Below are 18,483 nucleotides of genomic sequence, written 5' to 3'. Positions count from 1 at the left end.
ATAAACATTATTCTTACAGACCACCAATGTAATAAACATTATTCTCTCTGACCACCAATGTAAGGAACATTCTTTACGCTGACCACCAATGTAAGGATCATTATTCTCACTGACCACCAAAGTAAGAAACACTATTCCCACTGACCACCACCAGTGTAAGGAACATTCTTTCTGCTGACCACTATTGTAAAGAACATTCTTTCTGCTGACCACCAAGAACCTCAGAACCTCCCATAGGTAGACCCATTCCACTGAATCAAACGCTTTTTCTGCGTCTAATGAAGCAATGATTCTGGTTGTCGCGTGGGATTGAGAAATGAGTGTCGTAGGTTTATGTCTGTTCCCTTACCCGGCATGAACCATGTCTGGTCAACAGGAATCAGATCTTCAATAACAGTAGACAGCCAACCAGCCAAGATCTTCGCTAAAATTTTGGCATCAATATTTAAAAGAGAAATAGGCCTATAAGAGGCACAGGGTATTCTTGCCGGGCTTGGGAATCAATGCATGGATTCTGGAAGAGTGTCCAGGGAAGACAAATCTGAAAAAAGGGTTGTAAGCTTGGGAGCTACAGTTTCTGCAAAGTTTGAGTAAAATTCAGCAGGGAGCCCATCTGAACCTGGAGTTTTACCCACCTGTAATTTCCCAATAGCTGTCTGTATCTCCTCCAGAGATATATCCGCATCTAGGCATTCCCTGTCCGCCCCATCTAGTGTGGGAAGTTTAATGGTCTACAAAAAGGTAGTTAGCTCACTCTGGGATATTTGACCCTGGACTCATAAAGCTCCTTAAAGAACTGCATAAAGCGCTCATTTATAAGATCCGGAGCCACTATGACTTGGCCGTTCGCCCCCCGCATACTGGCAATGTGAGTTGTGGAGCTATGGCTTTTTGCCACCACGCCAATAAGCGGCCATTTTATCCCCATACTCAAAGACCTTTTGTTGAGAGTAAAACTGGGCCTTTTTAGTGTTTTCCACCTGGAGAAGGGAAAGTTGTCTCAGGGCTCACTGCCAGGCCCGATACCTATCCGGGGTCTGGGAGGAGATATACTCTGCCTCCAATCCATTTGGTCTTTTGTGTTACACTTAACCAAGGATGCCCTATCTCTAGACAAAGCTTTATTAATTCTGCACGAGGGTATCACCGCTCAACAAAGTTCTTCATCATAAGCCAGGCTTAACTCAAAAACGTTTAATCTGTTGAGGAAATCCAGCGTTTTCTAATGAATTGACTATAGGGAAAAACCTGCTTTTAACTTCTCAGGATGAAAGCTATCATAATGCAAGTATTCCTATCTGTAGGCTTTTTATATACATCCGTCGTGATTTTACCTTCAAATTGTGTCACCGGGACATCAAGAAAGTTAACTGAATTGGTGGTATACTCCAAAGAGAAGCTGATTGTAACAACACACGAGATTCGGACACCTGCCATATGAAGAATATGTCATCAATATATCCACGCCTTGTGTGAACACAAAAAGGAATCATGGCTATAGATGCAATTTCCTTCAAAATAGGCCATAAATTTAACTAATTGCTGTGCTGCTGGAAAAATTGGTTATTGAAAACAAAGTAGTTTTGAGTAAGAACTATCTCCACCAGCTGCATAGCAAAGTTAATCAAGCCAGCAGGAAGATGCAAATCCATCAATCCATGGATGTGTATAAACTATTCACATCCATGCTGTATAATATGCAATCAATAGGCAAGTTATCCAAACAGACCAAATGGTTAAAAAAATCTGTAGTATCAAGAAGAAAAGATTGTAATTCTGCCACCTTTGGTCATAATAACTGGCTCAGAAAGAAAACCAAGGGTTAAAAAACAAATTGAGTCCATGACACAGTGGGAAGCCCTTGAGGATTCTGTAGTCCCTTGTAAATCTTGGGGAGGCAACAAGGGTTTTTTATTCAAAACCTGATTCCCACCGCTTTTTTTTTCTGGTATCTATCCATGTGTATTGAACTTTGATTATTGCTGTACTTTTAGCATGGATCTCCCCCCTGTTCTAATGAAAATGTATATGATGCTTGTAGCTGAAAGTGTGTCTTTGTCTAGCTAGAGGAACTGTGGGAAAGTCCTGTGCATGTACTCTGTTTGACTGTTTTGTCTTTATATGATGCTACCTTTCATAAATTTATGAAAATAAAAGTGTTGTCGGTTTGGAGTGCTGCCTATTTACTTTTAGCTCTCTGCCCATACCTCTCATACAGACAGACAGTTACTGGAGAGCAGGAAGAATCAAATTGCAAGAGCACTCATCGGTACCCTTGCAGTTCATTGAGAACTATAAGCCATCTGTTGCAATGGAAGATGGTACTTGTAGTTCATATATTCACAATACTCTGTGAATGAAGAACATGGCAGTTTGGGCAGAACCCCGCACGACTATGTGGTTTTTAAATTTTGACAGAGGGTGCAGGGAGAAGATCCCCTGCCTGCTGTCACAGTGAGGGGGGATCAGTGGTGTGGAGAGAGGTTGCTTAACGTGTTACACTGTAAATACAGGTGGAACATGTTCAGAAAGTTGAATGATCTTTTAAGCTCCACCATGTGGCTTTATGAGGCATGCAAAATGACTGTAGCTCTATGAAAGGATGCATGATCAGATACGGCAATATGTCCTAACCCAGCATCAGTAACCATGGGTAAAGATGCATGCTTTAATAAAAAAAAAGTTATAAGAATAAGAACCATGTACAGGGGACTAATAAAAATAGTCCCTGTCCTGGGGAGCATCTTGTACCAAACATCTAAGTTGATGAGCATGCAGAGTTTTTTTTAAGTATGGCCCTGCTGTCGACATCTGAGAGAGACCCCAGAAGTGTCTTTAGAGGGGTCTATTGTAAGATTGAAATTAACACCCAATTTTAGGGTCCCTTCAGTAAATGCTTCCAACCTGGTCAATACAGAGTCAAGGAACAAAATCTCACTAGACTTAGGAAAGTAGACATTTGCCAGGGTGAAAGTGTTTCGTATGTTATGCCCTTTGAGAAACAAAAATATGCCCTGTGCATCTGAATCTGAGGCCGGAAACTGCCATGGAATTGATTTGGAAAGCAAAATGCTTGTACCTTTGAATTATTGTTGCCGAGCTAATACTACCCTTTCCACAGAGCAACAGTGCTGCACTAACTTCTATTTCATTCATTGGTGGACATAGCTTTCTCTGTTCTTCGTGATTAGTTAAAACTGCCACATGCAGATGTAGGGAACTAGGTGCAAAACAAATTCTCGTCCTAGGGGTGGCCCACACCCCTCACTACCTGAGGTGTTTAGTATTTAGCATAGTGTAATAGATACCTAATTTTTCATGCTGGAATTTAGTTCATTATTTTCCATATTTTTCCTTGGAAGAAATCCTTTTTATTTATCTCTATAACTAAAGATGATCTTCTATCAAGCTGCTGGCTGGGTGACAGGCTGGATAATATAGATCCTAGTGGTTTCCCCCGGTCCAACCATTGAGTGCATGATGTTCCTTGCTCCGTGCATGTTTGGCTGCCACACCCTGTCAGTGGCAGCCTGTGAAATATTTGCTCTCGGGGACACGGACACATATGGCAAGTCTGCCTCGGGCTGTTCTGTCACAATGTTGCCCTTAGGATGGGCAGAGGTGTGGTAAGTGGAGAGTCACATCTATTCTTTTTCCTCTCCTCCTACTATGTAGTGGTGTATAGCTCTCCCCTCTCTGTGGGTATACTGTGGGAGGTGAGGTCAGCCTTTTGGGGACTATACTTATTGGTTTTTCTTCCAAGCCAATTTTCTGTCACTGCTATTACACTTTTTAGGGAACTGGGCAGGACTTTGTGCCCATGGCCTGTGTGATGGCCATGTGGGTGTGGAAAGTGCTACTTTTTCTTGTCTCTCTCTGTACTGGGTCTGGACTGGAGCCATTTTAATTCTTTGGGGAGCTTTTGGGACTCTTTGGACTGTGGTCTGGCTGTCATTTCACAGCTGTTAATTCTTTCCGAAAAGGTCACCCTTTGGTGGCTTTCTCTTCAGGTCAGGGAATGTCCAAGTTGGTAGCCCTGTCTTCATATCTGATCTTGCAGATGCTGTGCTTAGCCTATGCCCTACTTCTTCCCTAAGGTGGTGTTTTATTTAAATAGTAAATTTTTATTGAGGTCTTCCACAAGTCTACAGAAGATTAGAATAGGAAACACTCCTGTTACACTCAACTGCCACATTACTATGCCATAAAACATATCACACAGCAAAAAATGCATTCTGTGAAGAGGCAAATTGAACATTGTTTCTCCTGAAGGCTGGGGTGCCTCGTGTTGAAAGGAAAAAAAGAAGAGAATGTAGAAAGAGAGTGAAGGGTGTGTAGGGTTCAGAAAGATCTAGAAAAGAAGGGTAAACTGATAGGGAGGGATTATTTGGGGGCCCCCTCCATTTAGACTGGTTTCTTAACCACTTCAGCCCCGGAAGATTTGGCTGCTCAATGACTAGGCCATTTTTTTGTGATACGGCACTGCTTCGCTTTATTGACAATTGCACGGTTGTGCGATGCTGTACCCAAATGTCCTTTTTCCCCCACAAATAGAGCTTTCTTTTGGTGGTATTTGATCATCTCTGTGGGTTTTATTTTTGCTCTATAAACAAAAAAAGACTGACAATTTTGAAAAATATTTTGTACTTTTTGCTATAATAAATATCCCAATTAAAAAAAAAAACAAACAAACAAATTTCTTCTTAATCAGTTTAGGCCAATATGCATTCTTCTACATATTTTTGGTAAAAAAAATCACTATAAGCCTATATTGATTGGTTTGCGCAAAAGTTATAGCATCTACAAAATAGAGGATAGATTTATAGCATTTTTATTATTTTTATTTTTATTTTAAGTGCTCTCACACTTTGAATGGCAAATTACCAAATTCATTTTTTTGTCCTTTTTTCCCCACAAATAGAGCTTTCTTTTGGTGGTATTTGATCACCTCTGGGTTTTTTATTTTTTGCGCTATAAATGAAAAAAGACCCAAAATTTTGAAAAAAAATGCATTTTTCTTTGTTTCTGTGATAAAATTTTGCTAATTATTAATTTGTCTTCATACATTTTGGCCACAATTTATACTGCTACATATCTTTGGTAAAAATAACCCAAATTAGTGGATATTATTTGGTCTTTGTGAAAGTTAGAGAGTCTACAAGCTGTGGTGCGAATCATACAAAATTGATCACATCTGAAGTACTGGTGGCCTATCTCATTTCTTGAGACCCGAACAAGCCAGGAAAGTACAAATACCCCCCAAATGACCCCTTTTTTGAAAGTAGACATTCCAAAGTATTTAGTAAGAGGCATGGTGAGCGTTTTGATGTTGTCATTTATTCCCACAATTCTTTGCAAATGAAGATTTTTTTTTCACAAAATTGTCATTGTAAGAGGTTATTTCTCTCACATGACATGTGTATACCACAGATGACGCGCCAAAATAAATTCTGCTACTCCTCCTGAGTATTACGATACCACATGTGTGGGACTTTTCCACAGCCTAGCCACTCAGAGAGGCCCAACATGCAGGGAGCACCATCAGGTGTTCTAGGAGCATAAATTACACATCTAACTTGTTGACTACCTATTACACTTTTGAAGGCCCTGGAGCACCAGGACAATGACACGTGGCACTGATAACAGATGGCAATGATATGTGGCACTGATGACATGTGACACTGATGTGGCACTGATTACAGATGCCACTAATACGTGACACTGATGACACGTGATACTGATGACAGATGGCACTAATATGTGGCACTGATGACAGATGGCACTAATACGTGGCACTGATGACACGTGACACTGATGACAGATGACACTGATACGTGGCATTGATGACACGTGACACTGATAACAGATGGCATGTGACACTGACAGGTGGCACCAATGACAGATGGCACTGATACGTGGCACTGGTGACAGATGGAACTAATATGTGGCACTGATGACATGTGACACTGATATGGCACTGATGACAGATGGCACTATGTGGCACTGATGACATGTGGCACTGATGACAGATGGCACTTATACGTGGCACTGATGACAGATGGCACTTATACGTGGCACTGGGGACAGATGGCACTGACAGGTGGCACTGGGGACAGATAGCACTGACAGGTGGCAGTGGGGACAGATGGCAGTAGGGACAGATGGCAATAGGGACAGATGGCAGTGGCATTGTGGGCACTTTATTTTATGTGTTTTTTTTTCCTACTCACGGCCAGCAATGTTTACATATGAGATCATCTCTCATTGGACATGCCGATCGCGCTATAAATGGCCGCTGTGATTGGGCAATTACAGCGATCAAGGGACATGGCCAGTACAGAACTTCCCTGATGCGCGCTCGCGGGAGCGCACATTGCGGAAGTAAACAGGAGGACGTCTAGGGATGGCCTCCCGGCAATTGGCGTCCACGCTGCAGCCGTCTTTCGGCTATAGCGTTGACGCCTAGTGGTTAAGTACCGTAGTTTGTTGTCATTCTACAAATGTATTGCAATTTTAAAGCGTGACATATATATTATTTTAATTCATTCAAATAGATTTTTTCTCCAAAAAATTACATTTGAAAAACCGCTGTGAAAATACAGTGTGGCATAAAAAATTGAAACAATTGCCATTTTATTTTCTATGATCTCTGCTAAAAAAATATAATGGTGAGTCTGTAAAATTATGGTATATATGGGAAGTAGAGATACAAAATTAGGTGGAGCAGCCAATAGGACCACTAAATATTTAAATATATCATGGCCACCATTTTTGGTGCTACAACTCCAGCATTGGTCAGAGACAAATGGGAATATTCAATGCACCGTAAAAGAGCAACCGCATCATCTGATTAAAATGTTGAAGCTCCATTTCTGACATATGCTGATTATGTTAGTGGAATGTGTTACTGTGAAGGTTTTATCCTATTAAGCCTCCATATTAGTGTGGGCCAACTATATTTGTCAATCTTAAGTATATGGCGGTGTCGGGAATATGTTCATTAGGAGCATGTTTTAGAGTTTGAGGTTGATATGCAAGTTGTCTGTTCTACAAAAACATAGGTTCTTGAACAGGGTCAGGTTTCTAGAGATGGGGGCCTGTTTGTGGAAATTGTCATACAAATTTCACAATTGGAAATAGTGAAACCAGGCTTCTGGGTAAGAAACCCATGTATCCAATAGATGGGAGTGGTTTTAGGTCTCTGAACTGAAGAACTTCGAAGATCGGAGTGGGAGCTCCCTATTGCCAACAACGGAAGGATAAGCATTACAGAGGGGAAATTCCAGTTTTTGCAAGTTATCGAGAAGGCTGGACATACAAAGGTAGACAATCTGACTTTGCGGATTAAGGAGTCCCAGCCATTAAGGAAAGAAGTAATGCATAGTGGAAGATGTTGAGGACAGGGTGGATGACAAGGTTACATCCAGGTAAGAGAGGTAAGATGGCCTGGGGGTAGTTTTGGTTCAATCAAGACCCAAAGTTTATGAGGTTTATGATGAACCCAGTAAATTACATGGATCATTATCAGGGATGGACTCAGCCATTCCTTCTAAAGCCTGGGCACTCAGCTGTCGGCTAATTGCCAGCTCCTATCTCTCCACAGTGACTCACCTGTTGATGAGATCCTGCTCATCAGTCCTGCCTACTTAAGCCGTATAGTCCAGTTGATCTCTGCCTTCACCTTGGTCACATCTCTAGAGATGCTCTCCTGTGTTCCTGTTAAAGACTTGCTTGGCTGACATTCCTTCTGGCTACAGATCCTGCTTGATGTTCTTCTACGTTCATCTCTGGTTCCCTGGCATTTTGGCTTGTCTGACTATCCATTCCTGTTCCTGAACTCTGGCTATGTTTTGACTAAGTTTACTCTGTTTAACTTTTTTTATTATTATTTAACAAGTAGGATTTAACTGTACTTCTGTCTCAGTCTAATTCATGGTTCCTGACACTCATATGGGCTGAATTTTAGTACATTTCCAGTTGTGATAGGCCTAGGCCCCCTCAGTGTTTTCTCTTTACCAGAATACCACCCTTCAAGCAAGCAAATGATCCTAAAAAGGAGTGAGGTATATAAATAAGTACTGTCTGAAACAGGTATTGTAAACACTGAATCCATCATCATTAAGGCCATTATGCCAAACAAACTATGTTCATTGGTCACACAGGATGTCAAGAGTTGTTGGGTAGATTGCAGTAAGGGGAGAACATTTGAGGGTGAATAGTTTGAATGGGTTGTTGGGAAAGTATTTCCCTAAGGATTTTGTGATGTGAGCCACCAAAGAGAAGATTTCCAATAGGTAAGCTGGCCATACATTATACAATTTTCTTGTACAACTTTCCTTTAGATTTACTAAAACCATATAATAGGAGGTCAAACCAAAACACTTTCAATTTGTATGCAATCAGGCAGGCCTTTACACTACATAGTTGAAGGCAAATCTAAAGAAAATTGAATAAATAAATTGTATGGTGCATGGCCAGCTTTACACCTCCTTCTCCAGGAGTAAGATATTGAGTGCCACCGACTTATGGATGAAAATCCGATTGTGTGTACGTAGCATAAGGCTCCTCAAACTGAAAGAGTTGGTCTGCCAAATTGCATACAGCATTGGGATGGTACAGCTTTGCTCCCTGGTGAATGGCAAAAGCTCACATCATTCCATGACCTACTGCTGCCTTTTGCTGAACATACTAAAACCTTCCACAATGTCCCTGGCTGTCCTTGCCCTCTTTGATCTACTCAGCTACCGTAAGGATTTTAAACAGAACACTAGCTACCAAGACCTTGCCACAATTGCACAGAAAATGAAAGGGAATGTGAACCAGAATTTTGCTTCATTCATTCTTAGATCTAACTGATGAAATCTTCTCGCCACTTGCAGCAGCTGCTTCTTTTGTCAACCCTACTGTCTGTGAAACCCTTGTTGATGTAGCTGATGATAATATTCAGCAACTGCTTAAGAAAGCAGGGAGAAGTATGCCCGTGCCATATGAAAATCCACATTTCCCCACACACAAGATGAAGATCTGTCTTACTCTGAAGATGATGTGGAAGAGGAGAATTTTGAAAAATCAAAGGAAGTGGAAGAAGCACCATCCACATCAAAGCAGCTAGTCCATCAGTTTCTTTCAAAATGCCAGAGAAGACACAAGCGGAAGAGCTCCCCAAACAGCATAGAGCAGCAGATCAGTCTGGTAATCTGGTGCATACAATCCATTTTGCTATGGTCTCCTCTCTGGCCCCAGTGGCCTTTTGTTCCTTAGTGTCAATTTTGTATTTTGAAGCACTTAAAAGAGCAGTGCAAATAGTTTGCTGTGGTGACTTGGTACGTCATTGGAGGTTTTCTTTTTTAGGTTGAATTAGGGGGAACTTGGAAGACCTATAATGCTCAGTGAGTGTTCTGGATGGTCTAAGGAGGCCTGTAATGCACACAGTGCTCTGGGAGGTTGTCTGAGGAGGCCTGTATATGCTGCACAGTATTCTAGACAGTTTGAGGAGGCCTTGAATGCACACTGTGCTCTGAACGGTCTGAGGAGTAGGCCTGTAATGCATTGCACACTGTGCTCTGGACAGTCTGAGGTTTGAAAATGCCGCACAGTGCTCTGGACAGTGGTCTGAGGAGGCCTGTAATGCTGCCCAGTACTCTGGACAGTGGTCTGAGGAGGCCTGTAATGCTGCACAGTGCTCTGGGCCGTGGTCTGAGGAGGCCTGTAATGCACAGTGCTCTGGACAGTCTGAGGAGGCCTGTAATGCACAGTGCTCTGGACAGTCTGATGAGGCCTGTAATGCTGCACAGTGCTCTGGATGGTGGTCTGAGGAGACCTGTAATGCACACAGTGTTCTGGACAGTGGTCTAAGGAGGCCTGTAATGCACACAGTGCTCTGGACAATCTGAGGAAGAGGCCTGTAATGCATTTCACACAGTGCTTTGGACGGTAATATCGCTGGAATTAGTAAGCTGCTGCTGGAGATTTACAATCTGCTGCTAGAGAGACTGAGCCCTTTCAGGAACTTACCATACAAGCATCTAGTAGCCTTTTGACTGGGGCTATTTGTCAGAAACCATGAATCAGACCGAGACAGAAGTACAGTTAAATCACACTTGTTTAACCATTTAAGGACAGCTTCATGCTGATATACGTCGGCGGCAGAATGGCACGGCTGGGCACAAGCATGTACAGGTATGTTGCCCCTTAAGAGCCCAGCCGTGGGTCACACGTGCGCCGGCACCGACGTGCTCGTGACCCAGTCCTGAGCTCCGTGACTGCGCCCGCACAGCTGAAGAACGGGGAGAGGTAAGTGTAAACAAACCTCTCCCCATGCTTCCTAGTGAGCCTGTCACTGATCGTTTGTTCCCTGTCATAGGAAACAACGATTAGTCATGTCACACGCCAAGCCACACCCCCCTACAGTAAGAAACACACATTAGGTCACACCTAACCCCTTTACTGCCCCTAGTGTTAACCCCTTCACTGCCAGTGACATTTTTACAGTAATAATCGCACTAGTCGCTGTATTAATGCCAATGGTCCCAAAAATGTGTCAAAATTGTCCGTGTCTGCCATAATGTCGCAGTCACAATAAAAATAGCTGATCACCGCCATTACTAGTAAAAAAAATATTAATAAAAATGGCATAAAACTCTCCCCTATTTAGACGCTATAACTTTTGCGCAAACCAATCAATAAGCGCTTATTGCGATTTTTTTTTATCAAAAATATGTAGAATACGCATCGATCTAAACTGAGGAAAAAACTTTTTTTTATATATTTTTTTGGGGATATTTATTATAGCAAAAAGTAAAAAAGCATCCCGAACAATTTTCCTGGCAGTTGTGGCTGAAATTTTAGTTGCTCTACCTGGCCGTGGTTTGGTTTCAACAGAACCCCTCATTGTCTACTTCTTGATTAGACTTTGAACACTGCTGATTGGCATTCTCAATTCATTGGATATCTTTTTATATCCCTTTCCTGTTTCATACAGTTCAACTACCTTTTTCTGCAGATTCTTTGACAATTGTTTTGCTTTCCCCATGACTCAGAATCCAGAAACGTCAGTGCAGCACTGGATGAAAGATGCAAGGGTCTGTCAGGAGTCCAGAAACTCATTGACCTTTTATACACACACACTAATTACAAACAAACAGATCACAGGTGAGGATGGTTACCTTTAATAGCCATTCAAATCCCATTGTATCAAATTGTGTGCATGTTATCAGGCCAAAATCACCAGGGTATGTAAACTTTTGGTCAGGATCATTTGGGTAGTTTCTGTTGCCATTATGATTTAAAAAGAGTAAACACAGTTGATTGATAATAAATGACTGCAGCCAAACAAAAACCATGAGTGAAAGAAATGTTTTTGTGTTATCATTCATATTCTCTAAAAAATGGTCAAGAAATCTTAAATTCTGCCAGGGTATGTAAATGTATGAGCACAACTGTATATACCTTGGTGTAGTTCTAATGTATATGCCATCTGAATAAGCGGTGGAAGATTGCTTCTATATATAACATTTTGGAATACCAAGTACGTTTTTCTTCCCCCTTTCTTTTGTTCTTACTTTGTTGCTTTGCTTTCATATGTATGTGCTACCTCTTATGGAGTAATTATGGCCATCTTTTTGCATTGTTTTAGTTTTATGCTTATATTCAAATACGTGGGGTTTAGACCTTCTGGTTGTCCTGTAGCTCCGGTGTCCGCCCAGGGAGATCCTTTTTGCATGCATGTGTATTCACATTCAGGTAACGTGAATATAAACCCAGCTGATTATACCACCTATGTTGTATAGAGCATACACCTCTCATATATGATGATATGATATATTTAAATATGATATATGTCTTTTTTCCAGTGCAGTGAGACCTGTTTTACTCTCCACCACTTTGTCTGCTTTGATTAAGCAAACCAGCAAAATGCATTGACGCACAGGGGCTCACTCATCTGATATAGCGTAACTAATATTCTAAGCCTATGTGATTACAAGTTTTTAACTTTTGTGTTCTGTGTTTTGCTCTTGCAAAAAACATTTTTTTTATATACTGTTATATATATAAAATATATTTTTATATAATCTATGTGGTCAAAATTGCCTTTAAAGTCCGAATCCCTAGCTGTTCTTCTTTTCCCTTTACAGCTGTTACACTGAGACCTTCACGTATTGGTTATGCTAGGAAGTACCTCACAGGTGACATTGCACCACCATATTCTAGCCATTCTCCTAGAGTGCACTCCAGGTTAGTTATGGTATTATCATTCACATTGCAGTTGCTTATATGCACTCTTTATTGTGGACTTTGGTGAGTTATGTGTTAATTACAGTCTAGTGGTAGACTTTTTTTTATGAAAAATGCTTTGCAGCAGAAACTGAACTCTAGCACCTTTATAAGAGGGACACGTTGAAGAATAAAATTTGTAGTTAACCCAAATCTTTTTTTAACCATTTAATTTGTAGTTTAAATTTTTGTTTACCCTTATAATTTTTATTACCGCCTTCCTTTTTTTGTAGTGATGAATTAAAGAGCTTGGGGGGAGGCTGTGGAGGCACTTTGGCATTCTCGCCTTGGGTGCCAAAGGACCCTCTACCAGCACTGTATGAACCCCTTGAGCTATTATGTTACTTTGGCCCAATAAAAATGGAAATGTGTGCTACATTGCACTACAACCAATAATGAGTGGGTGATTTAAGTTGCTGTTTTGTTATGTATTCATAGGCGCTCTTTGTATACAGAATGTTCATGGCAACTCGCACAACATGTGGATATAAATAAGTACACCAGAGTTAAGAGTTTGCCTTTCTTTTTCCAGTTAGCAAGTGAGGTTATAAAATATACAGCTGTACAGATCTGAAGTATTATTTGGAATTACTGTTTGCTTTTAGTGAATGGTGGAAACATCCAATCCTCCAATATTACACAATAGTCTAACAAATTCAATCTTGCTACATCATTTTTGACAAATACACATATCCTGAAATTCATTAGCTTGGCTTTGTGGTTATTGAATGTTTATAGTATATAGCAAAATGTCATCAGTGCTCCTGGCAACCAAACAACCACCAGGGTCAATAATTTCTCAGACAAACTGACACCCACAGATATGGAGGCATTTCTTACAATGTTTGAAAGAACATCTATAACTTGAGATTCTATCCCTTTGGGGGGGGGGGGGGACCAACCGGTTGACCTACCAGTTGACCTGCAACATTAGTTGTGTCAGGGTCATAAATAGCTCAGTTGGAGGGGATGGCCAATACACATCTGTTATGGTTATGTAGTAATCTTCCTCTGTTTGCTTACCTCTCATCATGTGTTCAGACTAAGAGGCCAGCCACCTCCACCTGGGGTTTTTTATAACCTCTCCTCTAAGCATGGCTCCACCCCAGGCCCTATCAGGGAACCCTATATTAACCTGTGCACTGCAAGCCAGCGGTGCTGATCAACCATTGTGTATCCATTGTGTGTTTGGCTTCCTGTTTGCTGTGTGCTCTATGTTTGTCTCTGTTACTGACCTTGGCGTGTTCTCAACGATTCCTGTCTGCTTGTGACCTTGACCTTTTGGCATGTCCCCGACCATCCCTGTCTGCCTGTGTCCCTGAACCTTTAGTGTGTACTCTGTTGTTCCTGTCTGCTAGTTGCCCTGACTTCTGCCTTATTCCCTTACTATCCTTGTTGTTCCAGCCTGCTGCTTCCTTCTCCTTTAGTCTACTGTGAGTGTGAGCTGTGAGACCCTAGGGGCCGCGACCTGGAGCCAGACTGCAGCGAAGTCCATCCTCACCACTGGAGGCTCTGGCGAACACCTGCTGGCTCTTAGGCCGCGTACACACGCGCGGACTGTTCGCCCAACCTTGTCCGCTGAACAGTGTTTGGGCGGACAGTCCGCTCGTGTGTGGGGCTTCAGCGGACAGTTTCAGCGGACAGTTGGCCGAACAAGGTCTTACGGAAATTCCGAAAAACTGTCCGCTGAAACAAGGTTTCAGCGGACTGTTCGCTCGTGTGTAGGCTTGTTCGGCCAACTAAGTCTCGCGCATGCTCAGAAAGGATTTCCACGTCGGAAGGTTGCATTGCAGTGTATAGGACGTCGTATTTTTCGTCCCGTCGTACGTGCCGTTCACGTCATCGCGCACGGTTTCAGCAAACTGTTCGTCCGTCGTGTGTGGCCATGTCCGTCCATGCTAAGTTTGAGCGGACTGTTCGCTCAAACTGTTGGACGGACAAAGTTGGGCCAACAGTCCGCGCGTGTGTACGCGGCCTTAGACTCCACGCCTGGGGAATCTATGCTCTAGCTCCTACTGGGATCTGTTAGTGATCCAGTAGACCTGTGTCCTGAATCTCCCTGGGTACAATCCGCAGCAGTCATTCCTAAGGTCCACTACCTAGCGGTGCACTTCTGACTCCTACGGAGTGCATCTGTCACCTGGTCTCAGGTGACCTGACAACATCTCTGCAGACAGGTTAGCAGTTATAACTCTGAAACTTCAACATGTTTCATAACTCATAAAATAATAATAACACAGCCAGAATATTGACATATTCACCTCCCTCAGTTAATTTATAGTGTTGTGAGAACAAACACTGCTGCCCTAGGAGTACTGGGAGCAGAACCAGCCCAATTAATCTCCTAGGCGAACTGGGCATCGGGAACCCATGTATAGAGCCCCACAAGGTCCCTTTATACTCCTATATACATGTATAGAGCTATGACAGGTCCACTTTATACTTCTATATACATGTATAGAGCCAACACAGGTCCTTCTTATACTCCTATAAACATGTGTAGAGCCATGACAGGTCCTCTTTATATTCCTTTACATGTATAGAGCCATGGCAGGTTCTCTTTATATTCCTTTACATGTATAGAGTGACGACAGGTCCTCGATATACTTATATATACATGTATAGTGCCATGATTGGTCCTCTGTATACTCCTTTATAAATGTATAGAGTCATGACAGGTCCTCTCTATACTCCTATACATGTAAACAACCATGACAGTTCCTATTTATATTCCTTTACATGTATAGAGCCATGACAGGTCCTCTTTATACTCTTTTAAACATGTATAGTGCCATGACCAGTCCTCTTTATACTCCTATATGCATGTAAACAACCATGACAGGTCCTCTTTATACTCCTATATACATGTATAGTGCCATGACGGGTCCTCTTTATACTACTATTTACATGTATAGTGCCATGACAGGTCCTCTTTATACTCCTATATACATGTATAAAGCCATGACCAGTCCACTTTATTTATGATAAAAAATAATGATGAATGCGGGGGCCTTTTAGTGGGCGTGATTTTTTTTTTTTTAGGGGGTTGGGGGCAGCATTTCATTCTTGGTCCCAGGCAGCACAATGTCTTGGGCCGGCCCTGCAAGGACAGTTTGATAGCTCTCGTTAAAGGGATTGTAAAGCTTTGTGTTTTTTCACCTTAATGCATCCTATGCATTAAGGTGAAAAAACACCTTGCACTCTCCGTCCCCCCCGAGCCCCCCGTTTTACTTACCTGAGCCCCAAATCTCTGCGGGCGCGATCCCGCGTTGCTTACCCCCAACTCTTGTGGGCTCCTCATTGGATGATTGATAGCAGCACAGTGATTGGCTCCCGGTGCTGTCAATCAAATCAATGATGCGGATGGTCGTCGAGTGTATCACACATGAGCGAGCCCGCAAGCTAACCCCCTTGGGAGAGAGCTTCCCAGAGGTGGGGGTTAGCTCGTTGGGGAGGGGCCGAGACAGCCGCCGAGGGACACCAGAAGACGAGGATCGGGGCCACTCTGTGCAAACTGCACAGTGGAGGTAAGTCTGATATGTTTGTTATTTAAAAAAAAAAACCTATACAACCCCTTTAATATCAAACCAAGGAACACTTAATAGGACTTGTGAAAGCCACTGTACATTTTTGCTTATTTGCTGGACTCTGCTAAAAACAAGATTTGCAAGTATTCTTCCTTTTCAGCCTTTTTTTGTATTTTTCTGTTTTATTGTCTCTTTATGTCTTTGTAACCTTTTCTATCAATATTTTATTTGCACCATTTTTTACCTTTTCATTATTAAACTCTATTTTGAAAAGCGTTAACAATGTCTCTAACGCTTTTAATGCAAACTAAAAAGAACCCCTATCTCTTGAAGAGTGCTACTGTATGGTATAAATCTTCTGAACATACCTGTCTGTGGTGACAGTGTATGTTACAGATGATTTTACTAAAATCATATTGGCTTTGCTGACATTGGGAGTTTCATCTTTCTTGGTAAAAAAAGGAGATGGTGGCTGTTTAAGGGGTTAATTGCCTAATTAATGTAGGCCAGTAACAATCATGCTCAGGCTGCTGGCAGCTAGATTGGGTCACGGAAGCTGGAAACTCTTTGCGCAGGGTGCAGCTGACAGTGGCATTGTTAGGTAAGTGACAGCATTGCGTGACATTGGCTAGTCCTTTCTCACAAGTTGTTGCAAAGGGCAGGGATTTTACATCCGCTTTCGTCACATTACTCACTCAGTGTCCATTACCACCATCAGTGGAACTGTTGAACAAAACGTCAGACTGGTTAAGAAATGTGTTACACCCTTTGATAGTGTGATGTGACTATTTAAGGAACTATATGAAATTATCAGGAAGAAGAGGTCTGACCAAATTATTGGGTCAGGACCTCACCATGTTGTCACTTTTATCTCTCCACCTTGTCCAATCAGAGATTGCCTTGTGGTCGTTCAAAAAATACAAGGATTACTATGAATAGCATCAATGCTTAGCGAGTGACCCTCTGTAGTCAGTATGCAGAGGGGAAGCGCTGGTACAGAACCAAACAGTGGACCCGGAAGACCAATGCTATCACTGCAGTAGCACCAGCTACAATAGTGATTTTCAGCTTTCCCTGCAACCCATCAGGTATGAAATGTGCATACTTATGTTGTGCCCAGCTGTACAAATATAAGTATGCAATACAAATAATTCCTGGAGTTCAGTTTTAACCAAGGTTCAAATATGACCCCTATCCTACATGGTCCTATGGTTGAGCTCATTGAAGCCTGATACATCACCACTTTGAATATTAAAGGGCTTTGTATCTTTATGCAAGGCCACCAGGGAGAAAAACAGTTTTTCTACCCCAGATGGACACTTCCAGGACAAATGAATGCCTTTTGGCCTTCAGATAGCTCCAGCCACAATCCAGTGTGGTTGTTACTGCCCTGTTTTGAGAGATGGACCTCAGTATATCTAGACAATACTGTCATTTTCAGTAGACTGGGAATCCCCTTTCCCCAAAGCAGTATTAAAGAGGGAGTTCACTGGAAAAAAATTATTAAAAGCCAGCATCTATAAATACTACAGCTGCTGACTTTTAATAAATGGACAATCACCTGTCCCAGGGTCCAGCGATGTCGGCAGCCGAGACCGATCGATCGCTTCTCGGTGAGGGAATCAGGAGGTGCAGCGCTGCGGCTTCATTTCCCGGTTCCCTACTGCGCATTCGCAAGCGCAATGGGAATGGTCCGCGCTGTCTCTGGGACCCGTGTGTGTCCCAGCAGACAGCACGGAGGGACAGGAAGAAACATAGACTCCCGTGGGAGTCTATGCCTGGAAGTGGGTGCAAATACCTGTCTTAGACAGGTATCTGCACCCTCCTCCCCCCTGAAAGGTGCCAACTGTGACACCGGAGGGGGGGAGGGTTCCGATGAGCGGAAGTTTCACTTTAGGGTGGTACTTCACTTTAAGTTGGCAATTCACTTGTAGATTTTCAAATGAACGTCTCTAATATTCGTACAAAAACTCTTTGCACATTCAATGACTGGACTAATGTCATTCAAAAATTGAATTTGCTTTTAACAATCAATTTTGAAATGAATGTAATTTCCCAAATGTAAACTACATACACCATTACAAATTCTACTAGTGTACAGTCAGCTTTAGACTCCCTGAGAGATCAGGATTTACAGAGAACCCATAATAATGCAAATACAAATCCAGAAAGGGCCTTCTTTGAGCTCAATTCAGCACTGTGCCAGCATCCTGGTATTACAGTGGGAGCTCCCGACTTCTCCAAAGAATTAGTCATCCAGATGGACACCTTTTATTGGGGACTAGGAGTTGTTCCTTCACAAGTCACCTCCTGCGGCCTTTCTCAGTTGAAAATGAACCATGGCTGGGAGGAACTATGCTATAGTAGAACAAGAATGGTTGTCCATTGAGTGAGCCCTAGACGTGTTTTGGTAATAATACTTAGGTAGGAAGTTAAGGCATATCTCCAACAGTGCACTTCTGCCTTGAATGCAACAGAATAAGGTAACAAACACCAGGGTAACCTGGTGGTTCCTGACGCTTCAGGAATTTAGGTTTGTGTACACAGGACAAATGAGGATAGAAAGAACAAACATCCTTATAATGTATATGGTGGACCTGGATGTGTTTTCCTAAAAAAACAAACTAGAGAAAACCCGTCAGTTGTTTGAAGAAAACCAAATTGAGCTTTTCTGCAGTAGAAG

The 18,483-nt window shown here is 42.2% G+C and overlaps 1 protein-coding gene across 1 annotated transcript in view; it reads left to right on the top strand.

Moving 5' to 3' along the window:
* The window catches only part of LHFPL7 (LHFPL tetraspan subfamily member 7), a 51,063-nt gene that overhangs the window by 19,371 nt on the left and 13,209 nt on the right, over positions 1-18,483 (top strand). Inside the window, exon 2 of the mRNA XM_077461350.1 lies at positions 12,135-12,234. The gene's annotated coding sequence lies outside the window, so the exon portion shown is untranslated. The remainder of the gene's footprint in view (positions 1-12,134; positions 12,235-18,483) is intronic.

This window comes from Lithobates pipiens, unplaced genomic scaffold (genome assembly GCF_037356315.1).
Source record: "Lithobates pipiens isolate NorthernLeopardFrog02 unplaced genomic scaffold, aLitPip1_a1.2 Scaffold_3, whole genome shotgun sequence".
Classification (NCBI taxonomy): Eukaryota; Metazoa; Chordata; class Amphibia; order Anura; family Ranidae; genus Lithobates; species Lithobates pipiens.
This window is presented reverse-complemented; position numbering and strand designations above follow the sequence as displayed.